Here is an 11,106-nt window from a genome sequence, read left to right as displayed (position 1 = left end):
ATGCCTTAACAGGAGTTCATTTTACTTATTTATTTATTCGTGTCACAAGTAGGCTTACATTAACACTGCAATGAAGTTACTGTGAAACTCCCCGAGTCGCCACACACCGGCCCTGTTCGGGTACACTGAGGCAGAATGGCCAAAGCACCTAACACAGTCTTTCAGACTGTGGGAGGAAACCGGAGGACCCGGAGGAAACCCACGCAGACACAGGGAGAACATGCAGACTCCACACAGACAGTGACCCAAGACGGGAATTGAACCCGTGTCCCTGGCGCTGTGAGGCAGCAGTGCTAACCACTGTCCCACCATGCCGCCCATAGATGAGTGACTCATCTAGTGTCACATTCCCTGCAACCCTAAGGATTATTATCCTTTCCGGATAATATTCCAATTCCCTCGATTGAATCTGTCTCCACCACACTCTTAGTACATTCCACATCCTAATCACTCATTGTGTGAATCTGTCTCCACCACACTCTCCGACATTACATTCCAGATCCTAACCACTCGCTGTGTGAATCTGTCTCCACCACACTCTCAGACAGTACATTCCAGATCCTAACCACTCGCTGTGTGAATCTGTCTCCACCACACTCTCAGACAGTACATTTCAGATCCTAACCACTCGTGTGAAAAAGTTCCTCCTCATGTCACCTTTGTTTCTTTTGTAAATTACCAACCATTTAACTCTGCTCTTGATCCTTCCACCAATGGTAACAGTTTCTCCCTCCTAGACTCTGTCCAGCCCCTTCATGATTTTGAATATCTCTATCAAATCTCCTCTTAGCCTTCTTCTCTCCAAGGAGAACAGTCTCAACCTCGCCAATCTATTCCCATTTTTGTAAATCTCTTCAACACTCTCTCCAATGCATTCACATCCTTCCTTATCTAAACCTGTCACAATCTTGTACACCTCTATCCAATCTTCCTCAAACTCCTTAGCTCAAGGAGAACAACCCCAGCTTCCCCCCCCCCCCCCCCCCCCGCCTCCAACCTTGTCATTAAAGTCCCCCCATCCCTGGAACCATCCTGGTAAATCTCCTCTGCACTCTCTCAGGGACCCTCGCATCCTTCCTAAAATGTGGTAACAAGAACAACACTCTAGTTGGGGCCTAACCAGAGTTTTATAAAAGTTCTGCAGTCGCTCCCTGCTTTTGTACTCGGTGCCCCTATTTACGGGGCCCAAGATCTTTGCTCCGTTGACCACGTTGTCAATACATCCCGCCAGCTTCAGAGGCTTATACACCTTGGTTATCGCACCTTGAGAATCTGTGTTCCTGAGTAAAGTCCTATTCCAGAGCTCAGGGGCAGGACCCAAGTTGGATGGCTCTTCTTTTGAACCTGGAACTTTGAGGCCAAGTGCAGGAACTGGTTTTCAGGCTTCCCATCTCTTTGTGCTGGGGGACTGCAAAGGGTGACACATCCACCCACTGAGGTACTGGAGCTGGGCATCACCTTTAAATACATCCCTCAGACTGGAGAACAATACTTACAGCCAACAACAGACCGATCGTGTCTGGAATGACCTGAAATGCAATGGAGATTCGATGATAATGTGACATTCCCTCTTCCTTCCTGTTTAATATTTCAGTGCGTTTCCCCCAATGTTTTTGCTGCTACAAACCCCCACCCCCACTCCCCCATCCCCCCAACTCCCCCCATCTACCCTCCCCCATCCTTCCATCCCCCCACTCCCCCATCCACCCTCCCACTCCCCCATCCCCCTCCCCCTCCCCCATCCCCCCTCCCCATCCCCCCCACTCCACCCTCCCACTCCCCCATCCCCCATTCACTCTCCCACTCCCCCATGCCCCCCTCGTTCCCAATCCTCCCCATCCCCCAATTCCCCCCACTCCCCCCATCCACCCTCCCACCCCCATCCCTCCCCCACTCCCCCATCCCCCCCACTCCCCCCCATTCCCCCCACTCCCACTACCCCATCCACCCTCCAACTCCCCCATTCTGCCCCCATTCCCCCACTCCCCCCATCCCTCCCTCATCGCACCCCAACTGGATACATTTTCTCTTTGTCAACCCCATCTCATCCCCCCAGAGTTTTAAAGGTCTCTATCAGTCACCCCTCAGTCTTCACATAGAAAAACAAGTGTTCTCCACCCAGGACTCGCCTGGAGAACAAAATGAAAAGGAATGACAGAGAGACACTCACTTCCCAAGGAATCCGAAGACTTTCTGGAATGTGGTTTCCCTATGGGGACAGAAAGAGATTAAAGTTTTCCAATAACTTGAATACGATTAGAATCTGGTGTCAAACCACTCCCCATCACACCCCCCAAACCACCCCCCACCTCTCCGTTGTGCACAGCAAGCTCCCACAAGCCTAATGAGTAACAATCTGTTTTATTTGTGGGACAGGATGACTCGGCTGCAGAGTGTCTCCCCTTGGTGGATGTGGAGAGCCATTTAAATCTCCAGTTTGGTGGGACTGTAATATCCCACCAGGTGTGAGTGTAATATCCCACCAGTGAGACCGTAATATCCCACCAATTGGGATTGTAATAACTCACCAAGTGGGACCACAATATCCCACCAGATAAGACTGTAATATCCCACCAGTTGGGACTGTAATATCCCACCAGTTGGGACTGTAATATCCCACCAGATGGGACCGTAATATCCCACCAGGCAGGACTGTAATATCCCACCAGGTGATACTGTAATATCCCACAGGTTGGGCCTGTAATATCTCACCAGGCAGGACTGTAATATCCTGCAAGTTGGGACAGTAATATCCTGCCAGGCAGGACTATAATATCCCACAAGGTGGTACTGTAATATCCCACCAAATGGAAGGGGTTGTAAAGTCCTGGCGGTGATGTTAATTGAGGGATAAATACTGGCCAGGAGGCCGGGGATGACACTCTGGTGTTCTTCAAACTGACGCCGTGGGATCTGGTAGCCAGAGCACCCGAGGTTTGAACATCACATCCACTGCCTCTGACACTGCAGCAGTCCCTCAGATCTGCACTGCCTCTGACACTGCAGCATTCCCTCGGGTCCGCACTGCCTCTGACACTGCAGCAGTCCCTCAGATCTGCACTGCCTCTGACACTGCAGCACTCTCTCGCACCCGCACTGCCTCTGACACTGCAGCACTCCCTCAGGTCTGCACTGCCTCTGACACTGCAGCACTCCCTCAGGTCTGCACTGCCTCTGACACTGCAGCACTCCCTCGGGTCTGCACTGCCTCTGACACTGCAGCACTCCCTCGGGCCTGCACTGCCTCTGACACTGCAGCACTCCCTCAGGTCTGCACTGCCTCTGACACTGCAGCACTCCCTCAGGTCCGCACTGCCCCTGACACTGCAGCACTCCCTCAGGTCTGCACTGCCTCTGACACTGCAGCACTCCCTCGGGTCCGCACTGCCTCTGACACTGCAGCACTCTCTCGGACCCGCACTGCCTCTGACCCTGCAGCACTCCCTCGGGTCCGCACTGCCTCTGACACTGCAGCACTCGGGTCTGCACTGCCTCTGACACTGCAGCACTCCCTCGGGCCTGCACTGCCTCTGACACTGCAGCACTCCCTCAGGTCTGCACTGCCTCTGACACTGCAGCACTCCCTCAGGTCCGCACTGCCCCTGACACTGCAGCACTCCCTCAGGTCTGCACTGCCCTGACACTGCAGCACTCCCTCGGGTCCGCACTGCCTCTGACACTGCAGCACTCCCTCGGGTCCGCACCGCCTCTGACACTGCAGCACTCCCTCGGGTCCGCACCGCCTCTGACACTGCAGCACTCCCTCGGGTCTGCACTGCCTCTGACACTGCAGCACTCCCTCAGGTCTGCACTGCCTCTGACACTGCAGCACTCCCTCGGGTCCGCACTGCCTCTGACCCTGCAGCACTCCCTCGGGTCCGCACTGCCTCTGACACTGCAGCACTCCCTTGGACTTGCACTGCCTCTGACACTGCAGCACTCTCTCGGACCCGCACTGCCTCTGACCCTGCAGCACTCCCTCAGGTCTGCACTGCCTCTGACACTGCAGCACTCCCTCGGGTCTGCACTGCCTCTGACCCTGCAGCACTCCCTCAGGTCTGCACTGCCTCTGACACTGCAGCACTCCCTCAGGTCTGCACCGCCTCTGACACTGCAGCACTCCCTCGGGTCCGCACTGCCTCTGACACTGCAGCACTCTCTCGGACTTGCACTGCCTCTGACACTGCAGCACTCCCTCGGGTCTGCACTGCCTCTGACACTGCAGCACTCCCTCGAGTCTGCACCGCCTCTGACACTGCAGCACTCCCTCGAGTCTGCACTGCCTCTGACACTGCAGCACTCTCTTGGGCCTGCACTGCCCTGACACTGCAGCACTCCCTCGAGTCTGCACTGCCCCTGACACTGCAGCACTCTCTCGGGTCCGCACTGCCTCTGACACTGCAGCACTCCCTCAGGTCTGCACTGCCTCTGACACTGCAGCACTCCCTCGGGTCTGCACCGCCCTGACACTGCAGCACTCCCTCAGGTCTGCACTGCCTCTGACACTGCAGCACTCCCTCGGGTCTGCACCGCCCTGACACTGCAGCACTCCCTCAGGTCTGCACTGCCTCTGACACTGCAGCACTCCCTCGAGTCTGCACTGCCTCTGACACTGCAGCACTCTCTTGGGCCTGCACTGCCCTGACACTGCAGCACTCCCTCAGGTCTGCACTGCCTCTGACACTGCAGCACTCCCTCAGGTCTGCACTGCCCCTGACACTGCAGCACTCTCTCGGGTCCGCACTGCCTCTGACACTGCAGCACTCCCTCGGGTCTGCACCGCCCTGACACTGCAGCACTCCCTCAGGTCTGCACTGCCTCTGACACTGCAGCACTCCCTCAGGTCTGCACTGCCCCTGACACTGCAGCACTCTCTCGGGTCCGCACTGCCTCTGACACTGCAGCACTCCCTCAGGTCTGCACTGCCTCTGACCCTGCAGCACTCCCTCGGGTCTGCACCGCCCTGACACTGCAGCACTCCCTCAGGTCTGCACTGCCTCTGACACTGCAGCACTCCCTCGGGTCCGCACTGCCTCTGACACTGCAGCACTCCCTCAGGTCTGCACTGCCTCTGACACTGCAGCACTCCCTCAGGTCTGCACTGCCTCTGACACTGCAGCACTCCCTCAGGTCTGCACCGCCTCTGACACTGCAGCACTCCCTCGGGTCTGCACTGCCTCTGACACTGCAGCACTCGAGTCCGCACTGCCTCTGACCCTGCAGCACTCCCTTGGGTCTGCACTGCCTCTGACACTGCAGCACTCCCTCGGGTCTGCACTGCCTCTGACACTGCAGCACTCCCTCGGGTCTGCACTGCCTCTGACCCTGCAGCACTCCCTCAGGTCTGCACTGCCTCTGACACTGCAGCACTCCCTCGGGTCTGCACTGCCTCTGACACTGCAGCACTCCCTCGGGTCTGCACTGCCTCTGACACTGCAGCACTCCCTCGGGTCTGCACTGCCTCTGACACTGCAGCACTCCCTCAGGTCTGCACTGCAATCCGCCGAAGCCCTGGTTTGGAGGTGTGGGTGCTACCAAACTGATCCGCAAAGCACTAGTGTGGACCGGCCTGGACTCAGCAAGTCTGGAGCAATGGCGGTGCAGTGATATTGTCACTGGACTAGTAATCCAGAGGCCTAGGGTAATGGGTTCAAATCCCACCGCAGCAGATAGGGGAATTCAAATGAAATTATTAAACTAACTGAAAGCTAGACTCAGTAAAGGTGACCGTGCAAAAATCCATCTGGTTCACTTTCAGAAAGGAAATCTGTTGTCCTTCCCTGGTCTGGCCTACACGTGACTCCAGAGCCACAGCAATGTGGTTGACTCTGAACTGTCCTCTGAAATGGCCGAGCGAGATGCACAGCTCCAGTATAATTGGGGATGGGCAACAAATGTTGGCCCAGCCAGTGATACCCACACCCAGTGAAAGGATGAAGAAAAATGGAGCCGTTCTGATACCTCTTCCTGCAGCAGTCAGCGAGGATCCCAGTAACACCAGGAAAACACAGCAGAGAAGTGACCTACAAAACAACACCCTCATTAGCAGAGTCTCTTCGAGAAGGGGAGCGGCCTGTGCTGGTTCTTCTGAACAACTTCCGTTTTAAATTTCTCCTTTACACTTTATCAGATTTATTTGATCAAAATCCTTCATGATTATTAACTTGTCTATTACATCTCCCCGGAACCTTCTCTCCTCTAAGGAAAGCCATCCCAGCTTCTGCGGTCTCTCCACACTAACTGAAGCCCTTCATCCCTGGAACCATTAGGGAGAGGGCCTGGGTAAGATGCTCTGTCGGAGAGTCAGTGCAGACTCAATGGGCCGAATGGCCTGCTTCTGCACTGTAGGGATTCTATGATGATTACATAGAAAATAGGGGCAGGAGTAGGCCATTCGGCCCTTCGAGCCTGCTCCACCATCCAATATGATCATGGCTGATCATGCACTTTCAGTATCCCTCTCCCACTTTCTCTCCATACTCCTTGATCCCTTTTAGCCACAAGGGCCACGTCCAGCTCCCTGTTGAACATATCTAACGAACTGGCCCCTAACAGCTTTCTGTGGTAGAGAATTCCACAGGTTCACAACTCTCTGAGTGAAGAAGTTCTTCCTCATCTCAGTCCTGAATGGCTTGCCCCAAATTCTTAGACTGTAACCCCTTGTTCTGGACTTCCCCAATATCGGGAACAGTTCATCCTCCCACCCAGCTTTGTGTCACCTGAATTTAGAATTGTACCATTTATTTTTATATTGCCTCTTGTGTTCCTCCTGAAGAAATCAACCACTTTGCACTTTGCTGCATTCAGTTTTATCTGTCACTTATCCACCCATTCCACCAACCTGCCCATGTCCTTTTGAAGTTCTCCACTATCCTCCTCATGCTCCACAATACATCCTCCTCTCCTTTCCTTCTCTATGAACGATATGCTTTGTCTGTATAGCGCATAGGAAACTATATCCCAATACATGTGACAATAATAAATCAAATCAAAAAATCCAAGTTTTCTGTCATCTGCAATGATTGAAATTGTGTCATGTTCACCCAACCCTCGGTCATTAATATAAATCAGGCCAAGCAGGGGTCCTGACACTGACTCTTAGAGAACCCCATAATAAATCCTCCACCAGTCAGAAAAAAGCCAATCACTATAATTCCCTCTTTCCTGTCACTCACCCATGTTGCTCCTGTCCCCTGTTATTACATAGTCTTCAATGTTGCTGACAAGTCCGCTTTGAGGCTTTCTATTGAACCTTTTTGGTAAATGTGTAGGTTAACAAAAGAACAAAGAACAAAGAAAATTACAGCACAGGAACAGGCCCTTCGGCCCTCCAAGCCTGCACCGACCATGCTGCCCGACTGAACTAAAACACCCCACCCTTCCAGGGACCATATCCCTCTATTCCCATCCTATTCATGTATTTGTCAAGTCGCCCCTTAAAAGTCACTATCGTATCTGCTTCCATTACCTCCCCCAGGGTAGATGGATCAGCCAAGGTAAATGTGTGGGGTTATGGGGATAGAGAGGGGGAAAGGGCCTGGGTAAGATACTCTGTCAGAGTCGATGCAGACTCAATGGGCTGAATGGCCTCCTTCTGCACTACAGGGATTCTATGATTCTACGCACATGATATCAACCTCATTACCCTCACCAACCCCCTGTTACCTCACCAGACTAGTTAAACACCATTTGCTCTTAACAAACCCATCATTAATTAATCCACACTTATCCAACTGACTGGTGAGTTTGTTGCAGATTATCATTTCTAAAAGCTTTCCCACTACTGAGGTTAAACTGACTGGCCTGGAACTACTGGGCTTATCCTTACAACTCTTCCTTGAACAGGGGTGTAGTGCTGGAATTCTCCAGTCCTGTGGTTCCACCTGTGTATCTGAAGAGGATTAGAATCAGCACCTCCGCAATTTTTACCCTTACATCCCTCAATACCCTTGGGTACTTCTCATTTGTTTGTTTGATTTGTTTGCCCCAGCTTTCCCTCTCTCGGGAATGTACCTCGATCACACCCAAGCTGTAAAGGCAGCCCAGTGTTCAGTTAGTTTTGCCTGCTGATCTTTGATTCTAGCTTACCTGGACAAACCTATTCTCAGTTGGAGGATTGTAATTCCCACACGGCTATCAACACTTACTTACCTCGGCAGCATGGTGACACTCAGAGTCCGTCTACCGCAAGAGGCAATATCTTAGCTGGAGATTTCCTTCAGGACTGGAGGATGTAATGGCCCAGACTCTCTTTATACTCTGGATAACACTAGTACCTTGTGTACCAGCTCACATGGGGTAACCAGTTAATATCAGAGTGTTGATGGACAGAGTGTTGGATTACATTGCAAACATACTCTCAAACCATCATGAAAAAGAATCAGAAAGAAGGTTTTTTTTTAATATAGCGTAAAATAAACCACAGTTTGATTATCAAATTCTGCACCAGGAGATTGCAGGTGTTGCTGATATCAGATTACAGCAGAGCTTTCAGTACAGACAAATGGGTGAAGATATTGACCGAAAGCAGCTGATTATCAATGACCAGCATTCATCAGGCAAGTCACCGCGTTGTTTCTACATTCTGCTCATTGGCTGCTACATTTAGCAATTTAACAAAAATCACAGACTTCTCATTGGCTGTAAATCACTCTGGAACATCCTGGATGCTGAAAGGAGTGACAGAAAAATAATTCCCTTCTACAATATTTAAAAATAGGAGAACTCCTTTTTCTATAGTGTATGTGAATGCTGCAGGACATCGCAAAGCACCTTAAAGACAATGGATTGGATTGGATTGGATTTGTTATTGTCATATGTATTGAGATACAGTGATAAGTACTGTTTCATAGAATCCCTACAGTACAGAAAGAGGCCATTCGGCCACTCGGCCACTCAAGTCTGTACTGACCACAGTCCCAACTAGGCCCTATTCCCGTAACCCTCATTTACCCTACTAATCCCTCTGAAACTAAGGGTGAATTTAGCATGGTCAATCAACCTAACCCGCACATCTTTGGACTGTGGAAGGAAACCGGAGCACCCGGAGGAAACCCACACAGACACGGGGAGAAAGTACAAACTCCACACAGACAGTGACCCGAGACTGGAATTGAACCCGGGTCCCTAGTGCTGTGAGGCAGCAGCGCTAACCATTGTGCCACTGCGCTGCCCATTGCCACCGTGCAAGCTGTTACAGACAAAACAAGAATACAAAGGGGAAAGGAAAGGAGACGGTGCAGAATGTAGTGCTCCAGTTACAGTTAGGGTATAGAGAAAGATCAGCTTAATGTGATCAGATTGGTGTAAGGAGAGGTTAAAGATGTCTGTGAATATCACGAATACTGAAAATTAGGAGCGGGAGTCAGCAATTCAAGCCCGCTCCGCCATTTAACGTGATCGTGGCTGATCTTATCCTGGTCTCAACTCCATTTTCCTGCCTGCTCCCCATAGCCCTTTGTCCTGCTCATCATCAGAAACATCTCCATCTGTGAAACTGTTGTTTGATTCTGCCTCAACTCCTCTCTGGGGCAGCGAGTTTCACAGATTCACAGCCCCTGGAGAGAAGTAGTTTCTCCTCGTATCAGTTTTGAACCTGTCTCCTCTCACTCAATGTCTATGACCTCTTGTTCTAGACTATTCCACGAGGGGAACATCTGTTCAATGTCCACCTTATCAACCTCCTTTCGCATTTTATACACCTCAATCAGATCCTCCCTCATTCTTCTGAACTCCAGCGAATACAAGCTCAAGCTATCCAACCGCTCCTCATACGACAACCCCTTCACCCCTGGAATCAATCTGGTGAACCTCCTCTGAACTGCCTCCAATGCCACCACATCCTCCCTCAAGTAAGGAGACCAAAACTGGACACAATCCTCCAGATGTGGTCTCACCAACACCCGATACAATTGCAACGACACTTGTTTACTTTTAAAATCTAGCCCTTTTACAATAAATGCCAAGATTCCATTTGCCTTTTTTATTACATGCTGCACCTGCATACCCACTTCCTGTGATTCGTGCACAAGCACACCCAGATCCCTCTGCATTGATGCACTTTGCTTCCCATTTAAATAATAATTTGCTCTTTGTTTTCTCGGCCTCGGACTTATCCACATTAAACTCAATCTGCCAGATTCTGGCCCATCCTCCTAGCCTATCAATATCCATCTGTATACTCTTTTATCTCCTCATCGCCTGCTTTCCCACCTATTTTCGTATCACCCATGATGGACAAGGTGACAGTAAATTCATATTTGGGGAGAAGATTTGATATCTGCAATTAGATAACCCACACAAGATATTTTCCAATTCTTGTAGAAGGATTAGAAGGATAGATAAAGAGAAACCAGTAGATGTAATATCCTTAAATTTCCAAAAAGCATTCAATGAGTAACCGCACAAAAGGCTACTTAATAAGATAAGAGCCCATGGTGTTGGGGGTAGTATATTAGCATGGATAGAGGATTGGAAGAGAGAGAGTAGAGATAAGAGGGGCAGTTTCAGGATGGCAACCTGTATTTAATGGAGTGACACAGGGACCAGTGCTGGGACCACAATTATTTACAATATATATAATTGAGTTGGATGAGAGAAGTGAATGTATTATTGCCAAATTTGCGGATGACACAAAAATAGGTGTGAAGGCAAGTGGTGAGGATGACACTGTGGGCAGGACTTTACGGCCTCACTCAAGTGAGACTGGAAATTCCCACCTGAGGTCAATGGACATTTCCGCTGTCTGTCCCTCGCCCGCTCCAATTCCGTGGCCGGTGAGGCGGTAGAATTCTGGTGGATTCTACAGAGGTAAATGGACAGGTTAAGTGAGTGGGCAAAAACTTGGCAGGTGGAATATAATGTAGGCAAATGAGAAGAATACTTTGGTAGGAAGAATAAAGGAGCTGAATATTATTTAAATGGAGACAGACTGCAGCACAGAGGGGTTTGGGAGTCCTCGTGCATAAATCACAAAAAGCTAGCGTGCAAGTTCAGCGGGGAATTGGGAAAGCAAATGGAATGTTGGCCTTTATTTCAAAAAGGAATAGAGTAGACCGCACCTGGAATACTGCGAACAGTTTTGGTCCCCTTATCTAAGGAAAGATA

This window comes from Mustelus asterias, chromosome 2 (genome assembly GCF_964213995.1).
Source record: "Mustelus asterias chromosome 2, sMusAst1.hap1.1, whole genome shotgun sequence".
NCBI classification, from domain to species: Eukaryota; Metazoa; Chordata; class Chondrichthyes; order Carcharhiniformes; family Triakidae; genus Mustelus; species Mustelus asterias.
Note: the sequence above shows the minus strand (reverse complement) of the source record.